Genomic DNA, 25,897 nt, shown 5'->3' with positions numbered 1-25,897 from the left:
TAAATTTCCATCCTTTAGAAAATAGCCGTAGGCCTTTTTCTTGATCCTCTTATAATCTCGGTCGCTCCATCCTTCTTGTCTAGTGACAGTGCTAAGGTAGCGGCCAATCATAAGCCACTCTTTGTCATAGAAATCCTCAGAAATGATTCAAAAACATGAGCAATATTACCACAATTTGCATGTAGATAAGAAGACATCATCAATTGTGGTCAGCATCTCTTCTTCATCTTCAAACCTAGCTCTTGATAACATATCTACAACAAGATTATCTCTTCCTACTACAATATGACAAAATTCAGGGTTAAGAGACTTAATATAGGCTATCCACCGTAGCCGACAATGTCCGAAGTAGAGCAGTTTGCAATCATCCCTATCAATGGCAAGCAATTTGTTTCTACCACGACAAAAGCTCTAATAAAATATTCTTTATCAGACCTTAGAGTAGTAGCAACGCCCCAAAGTTCTCTCTTAACATGTGGATAACCTTGTTGACGAGCATTGAGCACTTTGGCTCCAAATCAAACTGCATACATGTGTCCTTCTACATCATCTTGACCTATAGCCCATCTGATACCTGTCGGGCTAGTGTCAGCCGGCTAGTGTCAGCTGTTAAAATAACTGGCCTTCCGCATTTGTAGTCGAATTTCCTCAAGGTCGAAGCCTGAAGAAGCATCTTCTTTCATTTCTTGATAGTCTATGTGTGAACTTCTTCCCAAACAAACCTTTTACCTTTTCTTAGCAATTGATACAGTACCTCTACAACATGAGCAAAGTGTCGCAACCAAATAAGGTAGAACACACATGCACCTAAAAACCGATAAACTTTAGTAACCAAAGAGCATTTTTCCTTCATCTTTTGAATAGATTCTACTTTAGTTGGACTTGGCCTTCTACCCTCAGGACAACACATATGCCCCACAACTAAGACCTCCTTAGCATCAAAAGTTGATTTTTGACTTGAAAGTGTTAAGTTAACTTCTTCAAGCTTGGATAAAATAGCATTACAGTCAGCAATATGTTGAGCAACAAACCACAGTCACCCCCTCTGATCTTTTATCTCATCTTTGGATCCTTCTTCAAATCCTTTAATTGGTAGATCATCAATGAAAGGCATAATAACATGAGGGATAAATTCCCTTAATACCTTATTCATGCCGTTCAGCATATGAGCTATAGAATTAGTATCGCCCTGTGGCAAAGTGCACATCCTTACCAAACCAAGAGGAGTTTGCATTGTAGTAAGATCCGTTGTCGTGTTGTGACACGTACATAGTGGGAACGCATGCTACAAGAGTTATCTTGTAACTTTTTAGATACATAATTATATTTCCTATAATGTACATATTCATATTTAAGTATAATAATAAGCCTTCTATCTCATCCTATTATTTTTCTCAAGGGTAACCTATTCTTACTTTACCATCAGAAAATACTATGGGAAAAGCGTCAATAGCTCCGCCTCTTTAACTTGGGGCAAAAAGCATTTATTCTTTATTTTTACTATCTCATTATCATCTCACACCCTAGCTAGATCCTATATCTAGGGTAAACTCCAATATATATATATTCTATGTATTTTTCATATTTTTCTTATATTTCTTTTTAAATAGCTACTAGGAGGGAATCAAATCCTAGTGGGACGCTAGGTGGCATGATTTCAAAGATACACTTATTTTAATGCATTATTGCAAGCATGATTACAAAACTTTGTCAAGGAGCAATGTCATGCTTTCATATGGAATGAGGTGTCCTTTGGAATCAAATGAAAGTCTAGACTAAGGGGACAACAGGAAGACTTTTGCTGCCAGAAATGGACCCTATTTTGATGATTTTTTTACACAAGGTTCCAATCTGAATTGGAAAACAATTTTAAAATGAAAATCGTAGCTAATGAGCTGAATTTTTTGTCCATATTTTTACTTTTTTATTTGGAGCCACGGTTGATGAGATATGATCAAAATACTAGACCCCAGCCTGCCCACATCATGCAGGGACAGCTCATTTCCAACTTTTCTAGTTTCTGTTCACACTGGCTCTTCTCTTCTTGTGTAAGCCCTTGGGGGTTCCCTTCACCTATAAAAGGGGACCTCTTCTTCCTTGAAAAGAACTCAAGAATTCAAGCCATTGATGAGAGGAATTCATGAGGGAGGGAGTAGTAATGCCAAATTGTACTTAGCCATTAACATAAGCCTAAGCCTACACTTTCTCCTAGAGGAAGACTAGCCATTCTTGCATGCTATCCTTGCAAGATCAACTTTAATCAAAGAAGGTCGTGGACTTGGCTTATCAATCAAAGTTGAATTCTCCCCTCTTCTTCTCTCTCCATCAATAATGGTGCCGAAGGGTTTGTCAAGTAAGATGTGTTCTACATTGATGTTTTCTTGATTTCTTGTTGTTTTCTTTTTCATCTCTAATCCAACATATATATATATATGTATCTAATCTCATCTCCTTAACCAAACCTATCTCTCTCACTCTTAGTAATTCATCCTCTCTACAAATTCTAGGTTCTCTTTGCTACAGGTACATCTCTCCCTGCAATATCCTTATTGCCTACGGGCAAGAATAGGGCTTGGGAGGGAAACTTCTCATCTCTTCACTTCTCTCATATCTACATTTCTCACATAGTATCCTAGATGAATAACCCACATGATGATAATTTCTATCGCTTTCACTCTGTACGATCTATTAGAATTAACGTATGGATTAGCTGTAAAATACACTTTCAACAACGTATAGTGTTTCTCTTTGGCCCAAAAAGGCTCAATGAAATACTTCTTTCACCGGATCCCATCATAATACCTCTTATAGACTATAACTTTTCTTTTGATGTAAGCGTAGTTATCTTGCTATGAACCAAGAGGATTTGTATACACAATTAATCCCCATCAATAGACTAAACATGTATATTTGGTCAGCCACAATTAATCCCCATCACTAGACTAAACATATATATTTGGTCAGCCACTATGAACCAAGAGGATTTGTATACACAATTAATCCCCATCACTAGACTAAACATATATATTTGGTCAGCCAAGATTGAATGCCATTAACTCATCTATTAACTCTTTCATACTACCCATGATACGATATGACCATAGCCTTGATGTCTTCATCTTTGTGTTGTTTTGACACTCTCTTTTTTGTTCTTTCTTTGTGTGTGTAAGTGCAAGAGAGAAAGAGTGGTGAGAGCGGATTTTTTGAGATGGGGCTCAACTCAAGGCTCCCACCAGGCAACCACTCCGTGAGACCCTACACACGCATATTTCTTAGGGGCACCACCCTCTTTTATGGAGAAAGAAGGAAACCAAAACAAGCCATATACAACACACACACACACACACACACACACACACACACACACACACACACACACACACACACACACACACACACACACACACACACACACACACACACACACACACACACACACACACACACCTTCCTTATGTGCTTCAACACAAAATGCCCTTCAACCATTCAACACACACTCCTTAAGCAATATTCCCTTTAAACATTGCACAAACTCACATGCAAAGATTGACCTTCACCATATTAGTGCTCATATACTTCTAAGAGAAGAAAGCACAAAACCTCAAACCTCAAAACACCATAATGCACAAATACTTGACAACTCCTTTCCTTTCCCAAAAGAAGAGACTACTTACACACATAAGGCGGCATGCATAGAGAGCTCTTCTCCATCTATGCAGACCCAAGAATTACTTACACACAACATAAGGAGAGAAGCCAAGCAAATAGACACCATGGTGCACAAAAAACTTTCTCAACAAACAAGCAACCCAATGAGCACAAAATATGAGAAGCTGCCAAGATATGCTTACCAATTTTACATGCGTTTAGAGCAAAAGTGTGAATACGACACCCCAATTGCAACAATTTGTTGATCAAACCATGAGATAGATCATTGAACTTGATATCCTTGATCTCATATAGAATCTACAATCCTTATTTAGGGATGAGTATGGTAAGAGAAATGTTTGCAAGAGAATGGTAGCAATAGCATATTGATGCTCTCTCTATGGTGCCGCTTATGATAGCGAGCTTAGGAAATGGATAGGGAGACAAGAGGAGAGAGATTAGGGCTTCCCTAACCTTAGAGGAGCTTATTTGCAGCAATGGAGTAGGTGTGTGTATTTTTGTGCTTGCCAAAGGGCCTTTTTATAGTTGTACAAGACCTTGGGTTAGGTTAAACTTGACTAGGGTAGGTAATTAACCATAGTTAGGTTCCCTTTTGACCATTCCTTCAATTATGAAAATAAAGGACTTATTTTTCATTAAAAATAGCCTTTTAAGTCATGGAGGCTCCATAAGGGTTGATAATGTATGTGGGCCCCACCATGATGTCCCTCCAGTGGCTCCTGCAGAGTGTCCCCATCCTGTTTGTTGTGTCTCTGGAAGCATCTTGAGCCGACTCCTCCACATGCAAGTGGTTTTTAACTCCCCATTGGTATTTTAGAATGTTGGATAAGTCAAGAAAACTTTTCACCTTTGTGGTTTACCTGATTGTAACTTTGACGTACAGTAACAGTGTCTGCAGCACCTTGTTTTCACCATAACTTTCAGCCTGTAACTCAGAATTGGGTGCTGTAAAAGGAAAATTTGACCTTCTCAAAGTGTTTAAGCTGAGTTTGGAGTGTTCCTCAAGTATACCCATGAGCTAAAGCGTTCAAGATGCATCCAAAACACCTTTTGAACCAAGTCTCCTTGTAGGGGACCCTTTAGCATGCATCCAAGGTGTAGCATGCTTTTTTCAAAAGAGAATCCACCTTAAACAAATGAGGTAGGCTCCAATAAAGTTTGATTTATTGAGGATATACATTATATTTAAGATTTGTTGACCAACACAAGTAAATGATCCAAGAGTTGGGTCACATAGTGGTGGGGAAGGGAAGGCCTACAAGGTTAACCCTACCCTTGAGAGAAGATGGGTAAGATAAGTACCCATAAATTATTTATTTACAAATTATGGGATGTAGATAGCTATTTAAATTAGTAAAGGTAATTAGTTAAAAGAATATGCAGTAAAAAAACTAGGAGAGTAGAATTAAGTTTACTATTTACATTTAGCATGAAGAGAGAAATATGATGTAAATGCATAAAGATCTAAAAAGGGTAAGGTGTTTGCATGGAAAAAGGCTATTACAGAAAGAGAGAATGAACACTAGGTTACAACTTTGATTAAAAATATATACATTTGAGTAGAAATGTAGTTAAAATGCAAGGTTACCATTTAACGCTACTCAGATTAACCATCCCCCTTCATCTAGGATCATTCATGCTCCTAGATGAAACAAAAGAGTTTTTCCTTTTTCTTTTATTTCTTTTTTTTCTTCTTTTTTTTCCTTTTTTTTCTTCTTTTTTTTCTTTTTTTTCTAAAAAAAGGAGGAGTGATATACACTCTTTTACTCCATTAGACCTACTTTTCATTACCTCAATCCCATAAATCGGAGATGGGAGGGTTGCCTTGGGTATGTTGAGATTCCAAGGCTGGTTCTTCTTTGCACATCAAAGCTTTAAAAATAGGTGGAGCATTTTCCAAGCCGAAGGGAGCCATGCCAATTTGGAGCTTAGATGATGTAGGTAGATGACTTCCTATCAACGGATTGATACGTTGAAAGTAGGGCTTTAATCTCCATCCATTGACTCTGGTCTTGTGGAGTTTTCCTGATAAATCTGCTAATCTGTAACTACCATTCCCAAACTTTGTTTTTATCATGAAAGGTCCCTCCCATCTTTGAAAAAACTTTTTGTCAAGTCGAGTATCAAGTCGGTTATCATAGCGAAGAACCAACATACCTTCCTTCAATCCTTTCCCCTTGAGCTTCTTGTTGATTTTGTCCCTTTGGCTTGTGGCTTGGGCAATGTAATAGTTGATGGACTCTTCTCTATCAAGCTCAAGTCGTTGAAGATCTAAAATTCTTTCCTGCAAAGCTTCGTTTGGCCTCTTTGCTCCCCGTGAGAGAATGCGTAGGCTTGCAATCTCCACCTCAATAGGAAGGAGTGCCTCCTGTCCATATACCAAATGAAAAGGAGTGAATTGAGTGGATACCTTGAAAGATGTGCTGTATGCCCATAGAGTTGCGCTCAAATGACGATCCCAATCGTTTGGTCGATCTACAACCTGCTTAGAAATGATCTTACAAATCATTCCATTCACGTTTTCAACCAACCCATTGCACTGAGGGTAGTAAGGTGTAGAATGCAAATGTTTGACTTTTAACTTTGCCAAAAGATTATCTAGGAGCTGTGCTCTAAACCCTGGACCACAATCTGACAAAATCTCTAATGGTGTGCCGAATCTACTGCATATGTGATCAAAGATAAATTTTGATACCTCCTCGGCTGTAATTCGTGTTGTACTTGCTGCCTCCGCCCATCGTGTCATGTAATCTACTCCCACAATGATGAAGACCTTCCCGGTAGATGTGCGAGGTAAGGGGCCTATTGCATCCACACCCCACTTCTCAAAAGGACCATACAAAATTATTGGAACTCGAGGTTCGTAAGTGAGTCGTCGATTTCCAGCAATCTGACAACCTTTGCATGACTTACACCAATGCTGGACATCACGGTGTAGACTTGGCCAAACAAACCCTGCTTGCAAAATCTTCCTGTTTGTAATATCATGAGAAAAATGACCCCCACAGACATCATCATGGCATGAAAAGAGGACTCTCTCTATTTCTTGAACAGAGGGCACCCTTCTTAGCACCAAATCTTTCCCTTTATGATACAGATCATCTCCTATGAGTTGGTAAGGAGTTACATTTTTTACCAACCTATGTCTTTGCACTTTATCCAAGTGTTTAGGGCACTCACCAGTTTGGAGGAAAAATATGATGTCCTTCAATTCCTCTTGGCCTTGGTACTTTGGTTCGTAGAGCTTCACACCTCCCACCATGATCTGAAGTTTCTCATTGGCGAGATAATCTGCTTCCTTGTTGAGGGTTCTCACAACATGCTGTACCTGTGTAGATTCAAAGTTCTTTATCAAAGCCTTCACCTGTCTAAGCCACTCCACTAGAGTAGGGTTCTTGCACTTCCATATCCCTTGGATTTGCCTAATAACTAGTAAGGAATCACCTCTTATTATAAGTCTTTCGATGCCAAGTTTTCTGCATTCTTCAAGCCCCAACTTTAAGGTGATATACTCAGCCTCATTATTAGAATGAACATTTTCCAAGGTGATACCTTTCTTAACAAGAACTTCCCTTTGTGGACTTAGAATAAGAACCCCCCCTGCTGCTTGATCGTGTTGTCGTCGGTAAGCTCCATCAAAGCACAAAATGTGTGCATTGTCCATCTCCTCCTCATTATTTTGTGGTGTAGCTTTGTCTCCTGCGTTTGGTGACTCTTTCCTTTCTCTCACTTTGTATGTGAGAATGTCTGCAAGACCTGCCCTTGTGCTATCTTCCACAAGAAAAGTGTATTCGAACTCTTGAAGTTCTAGAACCCATTTGGCTATCCTAGATGAGAGACTCATGTGTTGCACAACATATGGTAAATTGTTTTCCATGGTGAGAATGACAAATGGTGCAGGTAAGAGATATGATCGGAACTTTCTTACCGCAAACATAATTGTGAATACCACCTTCTCCATATTGGTGTAGCCCTTCTCTACAGCGGTCATGACTTTGCTTGCAAAGTATACTGGCCTCATGTAGCATGTTTTTGGGTCTTTTTGCATGAGAACTACACCGATGGATTCCATTCCTACACTTGGCGTGATGTAATATGTATCCTTTGGATTTGGTGGCATTATTGTTGGAAGAGAGTTGAGAATACCCTTTACTTCAGTAAAGCATAATTCGTGTTCCTCTTGTTGGGGTATAAAGCCCAATGTGGTCGCCCAGGTAAGTGGGCGGGCTGCCAGGTATGTACACATATTCTTTTGTAAAAACCTAATAAGAACTCACTATGCTCTACACATTACAGTAGAGCGAGTTCACTATATCTTCGTGCTCTTCTTCTCGCACTCTCTCTCGCGTCGCACTTCCGCTCGTACTCCTTCATCTGGTATCAGAGCTCAGATCGAGGCTCGGGGCAGCACTTGCAGGTAGCCGGAGTCACCTGCTCAGATTGGAGTGAGATTCGACAGGCGAAGACACGGCCCCAAATCCTGTGGGCAAGCCCGAAAGGCCTTGGTGTTCTCAGAATTTCATTCTGAGGTCATCTCGGCCACCGTTCGGCTTCGACAAAGGTCTGCGCAGGCCATTTTCGACTACATGGTCTCGACAGGTGCAGATCCGACTCTGCAAATTTGGGGTTTTCGGCCTACGACTGCAGGTGCTGAGGATATCGACACTCCCAGAGTGTTGATTTGTGGCTGTCTACACATCGAAGGACGGCTCACAGTTCTTGGAGGCGTGTCACATACGACACAGGCACATCTACACACAGACCGTAGGCGACATCCACTAGTTCATCAGGTAGCTTGTGTTTGCTGCTTGATATTCCAGATTTCATCCTGACATTACAGGTACTTCCACATGGGATGTATTGTCAGAGATGATGTATGTCTATTGAGGGTTTGCTGGCTGTGAGTCATGCAGCAAACAACCGCCGCAGCGGTTACAGCATACAGTGGGAAATTTGTGGATGTATGACTTTGTGGGAAGTCTATGTACTGTCAAATTTACTGCAGCCTTTGTTGAGGGTCGAGTGAGGTTTAATTGAGCTGGGGGATTCTTGAATGTTGAGATCCTTTCGGTGATACAGGTCTTGGAGCGATCCCTCGAGCACCCTTAGATAGGCATCTAGGATGTATTGACTGTGAGTTAGACACTTGGGATTGCATCTTTGCTTTACTGCCGTTGAGGCATTGTCGCAGTCTATGCTTACAGGACAGTGACAGGACAGTGACAGACAGTACAGGTGCAGGACAGGTTTACCCACAGTTTACAGTGTTAGAGAGACAGTGGTTTTTTGAGCTGTTTTTTGGTCTGTTTTTAGTACACCATAGCCATTTTACAAAGGAGACTCTGCCAAAATTTATGCAGAATCTGAAGCTTTTTTGGTTCATTTGACAGGTTGATATTGGTTCAGAGGTCAGTTTACAGGGGAAACTCTGCCGAATTTTTCCCAGGAAAGTAAACCATTGTGAAGCGTAGCTATGGCTGGATCACAGGACACTGCTCTTTACAATATCAAGAAGCTGGATGGAACCAATTTCCCATTGTGGAAGAAGCAGATTTGGCACGTGTTGGTACAAACGAAGCAGATAAAACCTATAAAGCTCAAGGGGATAAAACCAGAAGATATGGACGAAGATGAATGGAGCGAAATGGATGAATTGGCACTTTCTACCATTATGCTGACTTTGGCAGAAAGCGTTTACTTCAATGTAGCAGACGAGATTTCGGCTTATCAAGCATGGTTAAAGCTGAGTGATCTTTATGAGAAGCAGAGTGCAACTTCACGATATACACGCTTAAGAAGCTTGTTGACTTGAAGATGAAAGAAGGGACACCTATGTCCAATCATCTGAATGAATTCAACACAATCTACAGTCAGTTGTCAGCTCAAGGTGTCAAGTTTGATGAACCTGTTAGAGCTATGTTCCTGTTGATCACATTGCCGGAAAGTTGGGACACTTTTCGCACAGCTTTGAGTAATTCTGCACCTCCAGATGGTTTGAACATAGCAGGTGTAGAAGGAAGTCTGCTTACTAAAGAAACCAATAGAAAGACAATGGACAAAGGCAAAGGAACAGCCTTAGTTGTCAGGGGAAGGACCAAAGAAAAGTACAAAGGTGGAAAGAGGAATCATTCTCGTAGCAAGTCCCGCAGTGCTAAAGGCAAGAGTGACATAGAATGCTACCATTGTGGCAAGAAGGGTCACATGAAAAGAGACTGCAGAGAATGGAAAGCAGAAAAAGGCAAAGAGAAATCTGAAGACCATGGTGAGAAGAACAAGTCCTCAGTGAAGATTCAAGAAATAAATGTGACAAACGTTGTTGCAGAGGATGACTGTCTAGTGTCAAGAGACATCTACTTCTTGAAGAATACAATGGACTCAGCTCTTCTTACAGCATCTGATGGAAATGCACTGAGTGACTGGATTATAGACTCAGGGGCATCACTTCATGCGTCTCCAAACAAGGAGTGGTTTACTTCTTATGTGACCACTAAAGATCATGTTCGGCTAGGCAATGGGCAGACATGTGAGATCTTAGGTGTTGGAGATGTTCAATTGAAGTTTCAGAATGGCTCTTCTTTCACGCTGAAGAATGTGAGACATGTTCCCGCAATTACAAAGAGCTTGATCAGCACAGGTTTACTTGATGATGCTAACTATGTTTTCAGGAGTTTTTTGGAGCAAGGGATTGCGCATATGTACATATACATGCATGGTGGATGAAATAAAGAATTGCCCATTTTTCAGAGCCAGGTGGTTACGTGGGGCCCACATGTGTACAGGTAGGACAGGGTGTACATAGTGCATCGATTTTCACTATTACCAGTACCACTGTGTTTTTTCTACAATAAGGAGGAGTTGGTAGCACGTAAAACTTCTTGAGGAAGCTATCCGCGGGCCGACGACATGAGGTCAGCAGGTGTGTCAGATGGCATCTAGTGGCGTCAAGAGGGCGAACGGGGTCAATATTTGCACGTGGATGAATACGAACACAAAGTGGTGTTTTCTTGTGAGAGTTATGCAGAAAGGTCATCATTAGGAACACTTTTTGGGGCCACTTCACGTGGTGGCGAGATGCATTATTGGGAAAAAGCTGAGTGCCAGGTGTGCGAATGATGCAAAAAGGTGACAACTATGCACTGCGAGGTCAGTTTTTGGCCTGTTCGGGGTCCGTTTGAGGTCATCTAAAAGGCCAAGGGTGCCCAACTAAAAACGCTAAGTGTGGGAACTGAAAAAACTGAGAGAGGACCAGAAAAAACGTGGAGAAGAGAGGAGGAACAGCCGCAGGTGTGTTTTTGCTCATTTTGGAGCCTATTTTGGCCGTAAACTGCTCATCCGAGGTCGGATTTGAGCACTTTGACATTGTAAACTGGGGTTTTGGGCCGTTCCGGATGCGATGGCGCTGTCTATTTTGCCAAATTACTCACTCTTTTCCTGCTGTTTTTCTGTGTAAGTTTCTCCTATGAGCGAAGTTTCTGCTCTAGTTTGTGATTGTATCTGGCTTATTTTACCCATATTGTGAGAGCTATTTGCCCCATTGGTGTTGGCCCAAGCTCAATTGTATCTAAACATCAGAAATTATCCTCTTTTGAGCTGAGTTTTTTGGGTGTGTGTGTGTGTGTGTGTGTCTGTGTGGAGTGGGCAAGTGGATAGTCTCTCTCCTCTCACTCCAGAGGTGTGTTCCCTGTCTCGGCCAGGTGTGTTGTGGAAGCCGAGTGGTGCCCCATAGTGTGAGTGTGTATCTTCCCAAGAGTGTGTGTCGGGTCGTTATAGAGGCGTTGTGTGTGTTTCCATCCCGCTCACATTCTTTTGGCGCCCCCACTGAGGATCTTCTTCGAGTACCTTCTGCTTCGAGCTTCAAGCTTCGAGATTCGGGATTACAGGTTACAGGTTACAGGTTACAGGTTACAGGGACAGGTACAGGTACAAATGATTCAGACAGGTATAGGTAGCTAGAGTACAGTGATATACTAGCACTGATGTCACTTGCAGTTGTTGTGGGTATGCATCACTTGGCGCCTATTTGAGCGCATTGTCTGCTGGATTGTACGTTACTTGTGGAAACTGCCATTGTACGCATTTGTGGAGCCATACTTGGTTGTATTTGGCAGTCCCAACCATTTCTGAGACTTGGTCTAGAAGATAGTCATTTATGAGACTTGACTATACGCGATTTGCATTAGCCTTCGTGTGAGGGTCGATAGCGTGAGGTTTTTATTGAGCTGGGGGATTCTCAAATGTAGAGATCCTTTCGGTGATACAGGTAGCTGGAGCACCCTTTTTGTGACCTCGCCATAGGCTATGTACTAGTGAGTCCTACTTGATGCTCGGGCTCTATTGTTGACAGTTTATGCATACATATACAGTCTATATTTTGGGTTCCTACTGCTCTACTTCTTGGGAAACTCTGTCAAAATTTTTCCAAGTTATGATGGCTGGTTTTTGGTCTTTTGAGCCATTTATACTGTTATGCTATTGAAATTCTGGTAAAATCAAAGGATAAGACAGGTGTGCTTTCTTGGGAGCTGCATGGTTGACTTTAATGGATGATCAAAATGGACCTCAGTTCACTCCTTTTCATTTAACTCAAAGAATCCAGATTAATGTTCATGTGTCCAGGAAGATCTTTTTCCAGCAGCGCATAGTCTTTATGTTTGGGCCAAGAAGATTGAGAGAGATATTGGAATGTCCTTTGCCTGTTTTAATTCCGATGATTAACTATGAAAACTCATTTGATGTGCATGTGTATGTCCTTATCTAAAGTTGAGCTCCATTGAAGTTTCTGGGAATTGAGTCAGTCAAAAGTTTTGGGTTCTTGTACGTGTGTTCGAAGGGGTTCTCAAAGCATCAACTTGGGTAGCCATGGCTTTCTCTTATCCGGAATTTCATGGAAGAAGTGGTGAAGATGCGGAAGACTTTCTGGACCAAGTCGAGGTGGCATGCATAAGCAACAATATGTGTGATGAGGAGAAGATTTTGAGGCTGTTTGGATTGCTTTTGAAAGATGAGGCCCGTGTTTGGTTCATGGATTTGGAAGCTAAAGAAGCAGTGGCTTCTTCTTATGGTTTGAGTCTTGACAAGTTTATAGAAGCTTTTTTAGAGCGTTTCCAGGTTTTTGAAGATGCAAATGCAGTATGGAATGAGCTCAATGCTCTTAAGCAAGGTTCTTGTCAAGGTGTTGATGCCTATGTACAAGGTTTTGCAGATTTATGGACTCACTGGTGTGTTGCTCTTAAGGATGAGACCCCCCCTTGTTCATTGAAGAAAATTTCTTTTGTTGATGGTTTGTCACCTTGGTTGCGGTTCGAGGTTGACTTGAAGAGGCCCGAGTCTTTTGAAGATGCGGTATATATTGCAAAGCACAAGGAATGGAAGTTTAAGCGTCTTGAGGAACATGGTATCAGTACAGGTATACATGTGCAAGATAGATTTGACATGGAAGATGAAGTTAAGCCTAAGCAGGTGAAAAGTAGCCTATCCTATGATGTTTCTTGTTTCTTCCCAAGGTCTATTGTGAAGCGTAAAGAGGTCTTGCAAGTTGACAGGTTTATGGAAGAGCCTAAAGAGGTGAGTAATGCTTTGGATACAAGATTGAAAAGTCTTGAAGAGGATGAATTGGCTACTTGTGTACCTTGTGATTCTGGGTGTGAGTGTGAGGTTGAGGTTATTGATGATGAGCACGTATCTTTGGATACTAGTTCCTTGGAAATTAGGGAAGAGGACAAGGTTAAGAGCCATTTTGTGGATTTGTTGGATGTGGAGCCTGTTTTGAAGCCATATTTTGATGTATGTGTAGTGATTGAACCAATTTGTGAGCATGATTGTGGTTTAGAGTAGGGATCTGTATTCTTGGAGACTGATGAACCCATGCTAGAACCTATGGATAGCGGTGCTAACCATGATTATGATGTGGATAAAGTTATGTGTGATGATGAGTATGCTTATGATGATGAGAAGGGGTTTGGCATATATGAGTCCAATCTCAACTATGTGGATGCCTATGCTAGGGATATGTGTGCTGCGGGGATACTTTTGTGCTTTGGATATCAACAAGTTTACCTTCACACAATGCTTTTAGCTACTTGGGTGCATGATTTGCAGGTTGTTGCTATGGCTGGTAAATCCAAGATGCCAGGTGATGAGTCACTTGAGTTGTCTCTATCGGTTGGGTTGAATGTGGCATGCAATATTTATGCTTTTGGAACTCCAGACAGGGCGGATGTGTTAGTTGGATATGCCTATGGTGCATTTTGGTTGATTGTTGACAAATGTAGGTGTGGTGTTATGATGCTTCTTGTGAATCAGGCGATATGCCTTTGGCCTTTTGATCCAGGTGGAATGAGTATCTACTAGTGCTGCTGCTGAGCATGAATGCTCTAGCAGGCTAGGGGGTGGGCAAATTATGTCAGGAGTTTTTTGGAGCAAGGGATTGCGCATATGTACATATACATGCATGGTGCATGAAATAAAGAATTGCCCATTTTTCAGAGCCAAGTGGTTACGTGGGGCCCACATGTGTACAGGTAGGACAGGGTGTACATAGTGCATCGATTTTCACTATTACCAGTACCACTGTGTTTTTTCTACAATAAGCAGGAGTTGGTAGCACGTAAAACTTCTTGAGTAAGCTATTCGCGGGCCGACGACATGAGGTCAGCAGGTGCGTCAGATGGCATCTAGTGGCGTCAGAAGGGCGAACGGGGTCAATATTTGCACGTGGATGAATACGAACACAAAGTGGTGTTTTCTTGTGAGAGTTATGTAGAAATGTCATCATTAGGACCACTTTTTGGGGCCACTTCACGTGGTGGCGAGATGCATTATTGGAAAAAAGCTGAGTGCCAGGTGTGCGAATGATGCAAAAAGGTGACAACTATGCACTGCGAGGTCAGTTTTTGGCCTGTTCGGGGTCCGTTTGAGGTCATCTAAAAGGCCAAGGGTGCCCAACTAAAAACGCTAAGTGTGGGAACTGAAAAAACTGAGAGAGGACCAGAAAAAACGTGGAGAAGAGAGGAGGAACAGCCACAGGTGTGTTTTTGCTCATTTTGGAGCCTATTTTGGCCGTAAACTGCTCATCCGAGGTCGGATTTGAGCACTTTGACATTGTAGACTGGGGTTTTGGGCCGTTCCGGACGCGATGGCGCTGTCCATTTTGCCAAATTCCTCACTCTTTTCCTTCTATTTTTCTGTGTAAGTTTCTCCTATGAGCGAAGTTTCTGCTCTAGTTTGTGATTGTATCTGGCTTATTTTACCCATATTGTGTGAGCTATTTGCCCCATTGGTGTTGGCCCAAGCTCAATTGTATCTAAACATCAAAAATTCTCCTCTTTTGAGTTGAGTTTTTTGGGGGTGTGTGTGTGTGTGTGTGTGTCTGTGTGGAGTGGGCAAGTGGATAGTCTCTCTCCTTTCACTCCAGAGGTGTGTTCCCTATCTCGGCCAGGTGTGTTGTGGAAGCCGAGTGGTGCCCCATAGTGTGTGTGTGTGTGTATCTTCCCAAGAGTGTGTGTCGGGTCGTTATAGAGGCGTTGTGTGTGTTTCCATCCCGCTCACAACGTCACCACTTTTGGACAGAACATGTGGAAGATATCCAAGGGTTCTATGACAGTAGCACATGGAGTAAAGTCTGGAGGAATTTACATGATTTATGTATCAAATGTCTCTAAAAATGTAATCAATGTAACCGAGCAGCCGAACGTTTCTTTGTGGCATAGCCGGCTAGGACATATGTCCAAGAAGGGAATGGAAATCTTGTCTCGTTCTGGTTATTTGCCTGGATTTTCATTTAATGATTTTGAATTCTGTGAACATTGTCTGTATGGTAAGCAAACACAGCAGCCACATAAGCATAGAAGCAGTAGAAGTGACACACAGTTGGCACTTGTTCATAGTGATTTGTGTGGACCTATGCCTAACCTATCTCTAGGGGGAGCTTCTTACTTTATGACATTTATAGATGATTACTCGAGGAAAGTATGGGTTTACTTTCTCAAGCACAAGGATGAAGCGTTTAGTGTTTTCAAAACGTTTGTGACACTTGTGGAGAATCAGAGTGGCAAGAAGCTTAAATGCTTACGCACTGACAATGCTAGAGAGTATGTTTCAAAGGCCTTTCAAGACTTTTGTGAGTCAAAAGGTATAAAACGTGAACTTACTGCTCCTTACAATCCTCCTCAAAATGGTGTTGCTGAGAGGATGAATAGGACCATACAAGAGAAGGTCAGAAGTATGTTGTCTAATGCACAACTGCCAAATGGGTTTTGGGCTGAAGCTATATCAACAGCTGTTCATCTTGTAAATAGATCTCCTAGCAAGGTTTTGCAGAAGGATTCAGTGCCAGAGATGGTATGGTCAGGAAAAATGCCCTCATACAAGCATCTCAGAGTCTTTGGCTGTGAGGCATATACTCACGTTCCAAAGGAATTTAGGAACAAACTTGAGCCAAAGAGTAGAAAGTGCATCTTTCTAGGCTATGGTAATTCTGGTGAGATGGGGTACAGACTTTGGGATCCCGAATCTAGAAAGGTTGTCCGCAGCAATGATGTTCACTTTAATGAATCCAAATATCATTCTAAACCAGAGATTAAGGTTGAGGAGATTAGAAGAGTTGTCTTCCAAGAAGATGGACCTACACGTGCAAGACAAAATGTCAGGGCTCAAGAGGAGCAAGGACAGGATAGAGTGGAACCACAGGTTGTGGCTGAGCCTGAGCCACCTATTGTGCGTAGATCTGGACGTGTCACGCGACCTCCTGATAGGTTTGTTCCATCTATGAACTATGTCATGTTGACTGATTGCAATGAGCCTTCATGTTACAAGGAAGCAGTGCAAATGAAGGACTCTAGGAATTGGCAATTGGCCATCCAGTCAGAGATGACACCTCTGCATAAAAACCAGACATGGAAGCTAGTTAAATTACCACGGGGCAAAAAGGCTCTACCCTGTAAATGGGTTTACAGGTATAAGATCACCGCTCATGATAGTCAGCCAAAGTACAAAGCAAGGCTTGTTGCCAAGGGCTTTCAGAAAGAACAAGGCATTGACTTTGATGAAGTCTTCTCTCCGGTGGTCAAGATGACTACATTGAGATACTTTCTTGCATTGGTTTCCATATTAGATTTGGTGTTGCACCAAATGGATGTCAAGACAGCGTTCTTGCATGGTGATTTAGATGTGGAAATTTACATGCAGCAGCCAGAAGGGTTTGTTGAGAAAGGCAAGGAAGATTGGGTATGCCAGTTGTTAAAGAGTCTTTACGGCTTAAAACAATCACCGAGGGCATGGTACCATAAATTCCACAAGTTTATGATTTCTCAAGGCTACAAACGTAGTGAGCTCGATCACTGTCTATATACAAAGAAGGCTAAGGATGGTAGTTGGCTGATCCTTATTTTGTATGTGGATGACATGTTGATTGCTGGCAAGCACTTGGAAGAAATTTCAGCTTTGAAGTCAAAGATGGAAAAATCGTTTGACATGAAAGACATGGGTGAGGCAAGTCATATACTTGGTATGCGCATTGAGAGAGACAAATCAAAGAAGTTGATTTGGTTATCTCAAACAGAGTATATTGACAAGGTTTTGCAACGTTTCAATATGGAGAAGGGAAAGGCATTGAGTGTTCCATTGCCACCATATGTGAAACTTAGCAAACAAGATTGTCCTGTGTCTGAGGAAGAACAGGCTGAAATGGATAAGATTCCATATGCATCTGCAGTGGGTAGTTTGATGTATGCAATGATTGCTACTCGCCCAGACATTGCATTTGCAGTGGGAGTAGTAAGTCGATACATGTCAAACCCAGGCAAGAAACATTGGGAGGCAGTGAAAGGAATATTGAGATACCTGAAAGCTACAAAGAGTATGCGTATATGCTATGGGAGTTAGGAGCTAAGTGTAAATGGTTTTACAGACTCAGATTATGCAGGTGACTTAGACAACCGAAGGTCTACGTCAGGGTATGTCTTTACATTGGTTGGTGGAGCAGTATCATGGCGTTCTAGATTACAATATTGTGTTACTCAGTCTACTATAGAGGCTGAATATGTTGCAGCATCAGAGGCATGCAAAGAATCAATTTGGCTTAATTGACTAGTAACAGATTTGGGAATCAAAGAAGAGATGCCTGTGTTATATTGTGATAGTCAAAGTGCTATACAATTGGCTCGCAATCCAGTTTATCACTCAAAGACAAAGCATGTGGATGTGAAGTATCATTTCATCAGGGAAATGCTCGAGGATAAACAACTTCAGCTTGTCAAAGTTCACACCACAGAAAATCCTGCTGATCTACTTACAAAAGGACTTCCCTCAGAGAGCTTTGCGCATTTTTGCAAGCAGTTAGGTGTAGGGTAGTACATCACTTCTCTACATCTCTTGTAAATTAGCTTGTATAGTAGCTTCTCTCACACTTAAAGTACCACATTGGACTTTAAGTGGGAGGTTGTTGGGGTATAAAGCCCAATGTGGTCGCCCAGGTAAGTGGGCGGGCCGCCAGGTATGTACACATATTCTTTTGTAAAAACCTAATAAGAACTCACTCTGCTCTACACATTACAGTAGAGCGAGTTCACCATATCGTCGTGCTCTTCTTCTCGCACTCTCTCTCGCGTCGCACTTCCGCTCGTACTCCTTCACCTCTCTCCATTCAAATGTGGGTTTGTTTGCTAGCTTGTGCAAAGGTGCAATAGCTTCCGCTAGAAGGTGAATGAAACGAGACATGTACCTTACTTTGTGGTTGAAAGTCATGAGCTCCTTGGTTGTCGTTGGTGGTTGTAGTGACAAGAGAGCATTTACTTTTGATGGATCCACTTGAATTCCTTGCAAAGAAACCACATGACCTAGCAATACCACTTGTGACTCTGCAATGTGACACTTCTCAGGATTAAGCTGTCCCCCAAATTGATGAAGCCTCCTAAGCCCCTCCTCAACTTTTTGGCAATGAAGTCTTTGGCTACTATAGATACAGAAATCCATAAAAACCCTAATTGACTTTCCAAAGAAGAGCTGAAAGACAAGAGTTGTAAACCTTATAAAGGTACTAGGAGAATTTGTGAGCCCAAATGGCATCACTCTATAGGCAAAGCAACCCCAAGGTGTGATAAAAGTGGTTTTTAACTGATCTTCTTCTGCTATTCTGATTTGAAAATACCCTGAATACCCATCACACACTGTGTAACATTCATAGCCGGCTACTTCGTTTAAGATTTCATCTTGGAAAGAAAGAGGAAAATGATCCCTCTTTGTTGCAGCATTGAGCGGTTTGTAGTCAACACAGACCCTCCATTTTCCGTTCTTTTTAGGGGTTACTACAATTGGGGACACCCACTCAGAGTTAGACACAGGGTAAATGAAACCAGCTGTGAGGAGTCGGTTAACCTCTGTCAAAAGTGCCTCTTGTTGTATTTTTCCTAGGCGCCTTAGCTTTTGAGCCACAGGTTTAGTACCTGGTTTTAATTCTATGCCATGCTCTATAACATCCACACCTCTAATTTGTGAGTAATCAGTGATAAACAAATTGGGATACCTCTTGAGCATATCGATGTAGGACCGCTTCTCCTCAGGGGTAAGATCTTTTGCAAGCATCCTCTCAAAGTCTTCAAAGTGCTTGTGGTCACCTTTGTCATCCTTTGTTTGCTCCTTTGTTGGGTCAACCTCTATTGATGGAGTTTTTGATGTGTTGAAGATGATTCCCATTACCTCCAAAGATGATTCTTATTCGCTATTGGATATAGTGGTTGAACTCTTCTCGTCGCTTGAGCCAAAACTCTCTTCACTTTCTTCATCAGCCGTGGTCTCATAGTTGATGTCGAGATGCTTTCCTTCATGCCAATCGTATACTACATGTTGCCCCTTTTTGAGAATCAATTTTCCTCGTCCCCATTTTTTATCTGCATTCACAGCAATGAGCCAAGGCCTCCCTAGGATGATGGGATAGCCCTCCCCCTTGGCTGGCATAACATACATGTCCACACGTGCATCTATATTACATACAGAAACTTTTACATTCTCGATGATCCCTAGGCACTTCACACTTGCATTGTTGGCCAGCCTAGCTTGACAATTAGAGGATTTAGTGATTTCAAGCCCTAGTCTATTCATGGCTCTTTCCGTGATCACACACATTTGTGCTCCACCATCAACATACACATTGGATACCTTCCTACCCCTTACATAAGCATCTACAATAGGTTCCACATCTTGTTGTGGCTTTGAAGTCGATACCTTTACTGTCACCTTTTCTTTCTTTCTTGGGAGTCTTGTGCTTACAAGTTTGGACCAGTGCTTTCTCACCTTGGGTGATAGATGTAGGAGTTGAGGCCAAGAAATATTGGGCTTTTGAGTTTGCAAATCTTCTAAGATGTTGTAGGGTTCCATATTCTTTCCTAATGGAAAATCGTTGATGCCGATCTCCCTTCGCCTTGACCTCTGCTTCTTGCCTCCTTCCTCCTTCTTTGACTTTTTCTTCCTCTCCTTCCTTGCAGGTTCTGACTCTTCATTCCTTGTGTCTTCATCCTTGTTGTGTGCTCTTGTGCGCTTTTCTGCTGGCATAACATCAAAATGTATAGGGCTCACCTCTATCTCCTCTTCCAGCTTTATGACGTTTACTCCTCTCTCTTCCTCCACTGGTGGGACAGGAGGGATGTTTGCCACTGGAGGTGGTGGTGGTCGACGAAGAATTTGCGGGGCTTGAGCATGCTCTTGCTACACCATGAGCGGAGGGGGTCTAGGAGGGTATATGTCCTCTGGAAGCCTTCGAGGGTGAGGGCAATTATACATGCCATGACCAACTTTGTTGCAATTCCAGCATCTCAACTCTTGTGCTTGACGTCGTTGATTGCGATTCCCTTCTCTTGGTTGTCGTTGTTGGGGTAGGCCCTACACTAGATTCAAGGTGAGACTCTCTAGTTGTTGAGTTAATCTTTGCAAGATCTCCTGTTGTGATCCTTCCCCTATTTGTGAAGTTTGGGCAAGAGAGCCCCTAACTTGTGCTCCCATGCTTGGTGAAGAATCCCTCTCAATGACTTCATTTAGGTCCCTTGTTCTATGTGCTTGAAAATTTAACTTCTTGAATTTGACCATGGCCACCTCACGTGCTTCCTCAAATGTTGATGGGAATTTTAACTCTACCTTGGTCTTCAAAATTGGATACAAGCCAGCCATGAACCTATCTTTCTTTAGAAAGTTTGGTGCACCACCTTGGTTTTGTAAGGTAGCCTCCCATCTATCCCATAGGTTAAGGAAAACAGCCTCATAAGATGGGTAGTCTTCAAGGAATACCTGTTTATGTTGAAGTAGACACTTCCAAAGACCCTTTGGAGTATCTCCTTTCCCAAATTTGGCAAAAAAAATTGCACGTAGCCTCTCCCAATTGGTTTTGTTTTGAGGTTGCAAGGCCTCGTACCATGCCTTAGCCTCCCCTTTGAGGACGAGTGGAAAAGCATGCAGCTTTACCTCTTCTTGATCTCTCCCAGAGATCAGGTGTGCCATCTCCAAATTATCCAGAAATTCTTGTGCATCCTCACCATTTTTAGAATGAAAGGTAGGAAAAGTGCTTGACATTTTTACAATACAAGGAGGCTTGTGTACCACAAAGTTTTGACTAGGATGAGTGATCACATCAAAATGAAAATATATACATCAAGTGTTAGTTCATAATTTATCATAGGCAAAATAAAAGGGTTGATTGAGGAATTAATTTCATTAAGGCGAGTGGGTCCAAAAATTCTCCTAATGGTTGCTTGAAATCTAAATTTTGTAGCAATTATGATGTGCACAGATTGACGAGCTATGGGTGTAAAAGGAGAAGCAGCTTCAGGTTGGTTCATGTGACAATGTGTTCTCCTTTTTCTTTCTCTTGAAGAAAGTTTCCTTTGAGTGGATTGCTATCTAAGCGCCTCTTGTCCCTGCCACAAAACAAAATAAAAACATGGACATCAAATGAATCATCATAATTAATGAATGGAAGAATGATGGGATTTGGAGATGCCAAGATTCCACCAAGTCTTTCTGCTCCAAACATAAAAACAATGCATTGTTGGTAAAAAAAATTGCGATCTACACAAATGTTAATTGTGATGCGGTGTGAAAAATGAAAAGCATGTGGTGAAACTCTATTGTTCATGAGGAGAATAGAAGGCAATTAGGAAAGTTCCTCCGTGGGGGCACCACTTTTCTGAGAGCGGATTTTTTGAGATGGGGCTCAACTCAAGGCTCCCACCAGACAACCACTCCGTGAGACCCTACACACACATATTTCTTAGGGGCACCACCCTCTTTTATGGAGAAAGAAGGAAACCAAAACAAACCATATACAACACACACACACACACACACACACACACACCCCTTCCTTATGTGCTTCAACACAAAATGCCCTTCAACCATTCAACACACACTCCTTAAGAAATCCCTTTGAACACTGCACAAACTCACATGCAAAGATTGACCTTCACCATATTATTGCTTATATACTTCTAAGAAAAGCAAGCAAAAAACCTCAAAACTCAAAACACCATAATGCACAAATACTTGACAACTCCTTTCCTTTCCCAAAAGAAGAGACTACTTACACACATAAGGCGGCATGCATATTCCACTTGGGGTAGGATCCATACCTTACGACCTGGTAGCAGATGTGAGTAAGCAAGGATCAAAGATTTCATGGCAGCAACTCCTCCACCTTTCCCCAAAGATGCGTAGAACCTGGTCTAATATGGTCAGCACCAGGAGGGCTAAGGCAAAGTCAGTTGGGTCTATTAGTGCAAGAGGCATGAAGGATATCGTGCCAGTCATTGATGCAGAGATTAAGAGTCAGCGAGTCTCCAATGTGTACGTAGATGGTGGAGCTGAGATTTGTGTTATGACATAGAAATTAATGCACGGGTTGGGTTTGGAAGTAAACGAGCAAACTTCCTTACAAGCTAAGATGGCAAATAATGTAAGGGTGGCTTGTGTGGGAAAGGTTAATGGAGTGAAGGTTTCAGCTTTTGGTGTGGCAATCTCAATTGATGCTTATGTGATCCCAACTAAGGGGGAGGGCTATCCGCTAATCCTTGGAATACCTTGGCTTATGGCTATGAAAGCTAGGCAAGATGGGGAGACAGGTTCCCTTGAGTTGCGACCAAATCATAAGGTAGGTGGCAAGCAACAAAAAATTGTGTATGACATGAAGCAGGGTAGACAACAAGACCTAGAGATGGAGACTTCTATGGATGAATGGAGCACAAGTAGCTGCTCTTCATCTGAGGATGAGTCATCTGAGGAGGATGCTAGCTCTTTGGAAGTCATGGGTATAATACTTTGAAACCCAGAAGGAGAAGGTGTTCAAGACTCTCTAAACAAGGAAGAAGCCACAGGCTTAGAGGAGATGCTAGCTAAGGACCTACTAGAAGAAGAGAGAGAACCCTATTTGCAGGTACTAAAGAAGCATGCTGGCCTCTTTATAACTGATTACGAGCACATTAAAGGAGTGACGGTAACCCAACACCATATCCAATTAAAGGAAGGTGCCAAACCAGTGGTGCAAAGGCTAAGGAGATTAGGGCTAGTGCAACAAGATGCACTCTTAAAAGAAGTAAAAAGATTACTCAAGGCAGGATTTATCTACCTAGTGGAAGATTCTGAGTGGGTGTCTCCAGTTGTGGTAGCACCAAAGAAAAATGGGAAGTGGAGGGTATGTGTGGATTACAAGCCTCTAAACGCAACCACAAAAAGGGACCATTTTCCTTTGCCTTTTCAAGATGAAATACTAAATGAAGTGGATGGTCATGAAAGGTACACAGTGTGTGATGGGTACTCAGGCTACTTCCAAATCAGAATTGCAGATGAAGACCAAAGAAAGACTACCTTCATAACAGCTTGGGGGTGTTTTGCTTATAGAGTTTTGCCTTTTGGTTTAACTAATGCCCCAGCTACTTTCCAGAGGTTTATGAACTTGGTGTTTCAACCTTACTTTGGTAAGTCCATATGAGTCTTCATTGATGATTTTTGCATTTACAGCTCTAGGGAAGTACATCTGTCCAAGGTTGATGAAGGTTTCACCCATCTGGCCCAATTGGGTGGGCAATTGAATAAAGACAAGTGCCACATAGGTGAGAGCAAGGTCACTCTACTAGGCCATGTTGTGTCTCAAGATGGTATTGAGGCTGACCCTGAAAAGGTAAAGACATTGTTAGCTTTACCTACTCCTTCAAACGTGAAGCAACTAGTCTCCTTCATTCAAAAGGTTCGCTACATGGGACGATTCATACATCTCCTTTCTCAAGCAATCTATCCTTTGCAGCAGCTCACTAAACACACTACATTGACATGGAGTGAGGAGGGTGAAAGGTTCTTTCAAGAAGTTAAAACCATTTTGAGCTCATTGCCTGTCGTCCTACAACCCACATGGGGTGAATTATTCTATGTAAATCCTAGTGTAGGTCCAGAAGCTCTAGGAGCTGTCTTGATGCAAAAAGACCCAAAGACATCTCTCATGAGACCATTCTACTTCTCTAGTAGAGTGATGACAGCTGCTGAAAAGGGTTTCGTAGAGGATTCCACCCGTGCTTGTTTGGCAGATGTCCTCACACAAAGGTGTTATGAGAAGGCCAAGAAAGAGGCACCTAGTAAGGTACCGACTATCCCGGAGCCTGAAGTTCTACTGGGAGCACACAGTCTGTATTTTGATGGGGATTACAAGAGGCCAAAGACAAGGCATCAGCAGGCATAGTAATGTTAGGTCCAGAGAAGGAGAAGATCTTTGCAAAAGGGTTTCATCTAAAAGAGGTTCATTCTAACAATGAGACAGAGTACCATGCCCTTGTTTTAGGGTTGCAATGTTGTCTTTCTCAGGGCATCACAAAGCTAAATGTTTTTGGTGACTCCATGTTGATTGTTCAGAAAATGGTTGGTGTATGGGCCTGTAAAAATGACAAATTGTCTGTTAAGATGAGGGAAGCAAAGGCCTTGTTGAAGGGTTTTAAAGAAGTTCGAGTGCACTTTGTACCTAGAGATCAAAATCGAGAAGCAGATGCCTTAGCAGGTGAAGAACTACAAACTCTCATAGTAGGTGCTATCCTTGTGAAAAGTCCTTTATGCCAGGGAAAGGAGGAGCTGCATGATTTACTTTACTTTCTTGAGCATTGTGAAGCACCCTCTGGTATGAGTAAAAGTGAACGTAGGTGGTTGGCAAAAAAGGCTACTAGCTATAGCTTAGTGAATGAGGACTTGTATTGTAGAGGGAAAGATGTTGTCTTAAGGAGAGTTCCTCCATCCCAAGAGATAAAGGATATTTTGTTTAGTTGTCATGAAGGTGTGTGTGGTGGCCACTTTGCACAAGAGATTACTAGCAGAAAGATTTTACAAGCAGGGTTCACGTGGCCAAGCCTCCATCGAGATGTACAACATTGGTGCCGCACATGTGAGGTTTGCCAAAAAGCTGGACCAAGGCGTCTTACCCATGAAAATCAGCATCCAATCAAAACCTATGGGCCATTTGAAAAATGGGGGATAGATGCAATAGGGCCACTACCTTGCACTCAATCAGGGAAGGAATACATCATTATGGGGGTGGAGTACATGACAGATGGGCAGAAGCTCGTCCCACAAAGCGCATCACAGCCAAGGACGTGAGTGATTTCATTTTTGAATGCCTTTGTTGCCGTTTTGGCACACCTTTGGAGATTCTCTCGGATAGGGGACCGGGATTTCGAGCTGATTTAGTCGGGCAATTGATGAGCAAGTTAAAAATCAAGCACAGGCACTCTACACCATACTACCCTCAGTGCAATGGTCTTGTGGAAAAGGTAAATGGTCTTATATGTAAAATCATCACTAAGCAAGTGCATTTACATCCTAAGGCATGGGACAAACACCTAGATGCAGCACTTTGGGCCTACAGAACATCCTTTAAAACATCCTTGGGGTATACACCTTTTCACTTGGTTTACGGGCAAGAGGCACTATTGCCTATAGAAGTGGAGCTAGCGAGCCTCCGAGTTCTAAAAGCACATCAAGAGGATAGTCAAGAGAAGCAGGTGGAAGGAAGAATCATCGATTTGGAGAGGTTAGGGCTAGATCGAGAGTCAGCAGTGAAGTACTATGCAGCCCAGGCAGAGAAGAAACGAAAGAAGTTCAATCGCAACCTTGTCAAGAAAGGTATCAAGGAAGGTTCTTTAGTGCTCAGATACGACAATCGCTTTGATCGCAGGAAGGATGGTAAGTTCTTGCTTAAGTGGGAAGGCCCTTTTGT

This window comes from Adiantum capillus-veneris, chromosome 11 (assembly GCF_014529385.1).
Source record: "Adiantum capillus-veneris isolate H3 chromosome 11, ASM1452938v2, whole genome shotgun sequence".
Lineage (NCBI taxonomy): Eukaryota > Viridiplantae > Streptophyta > Polypodiopsida > Polypodiales > Pteridaceae > Adiantum > Adiantum capillus-veneris.
This window is presented reverse-complemented; position numbering follows the sequence as displayed.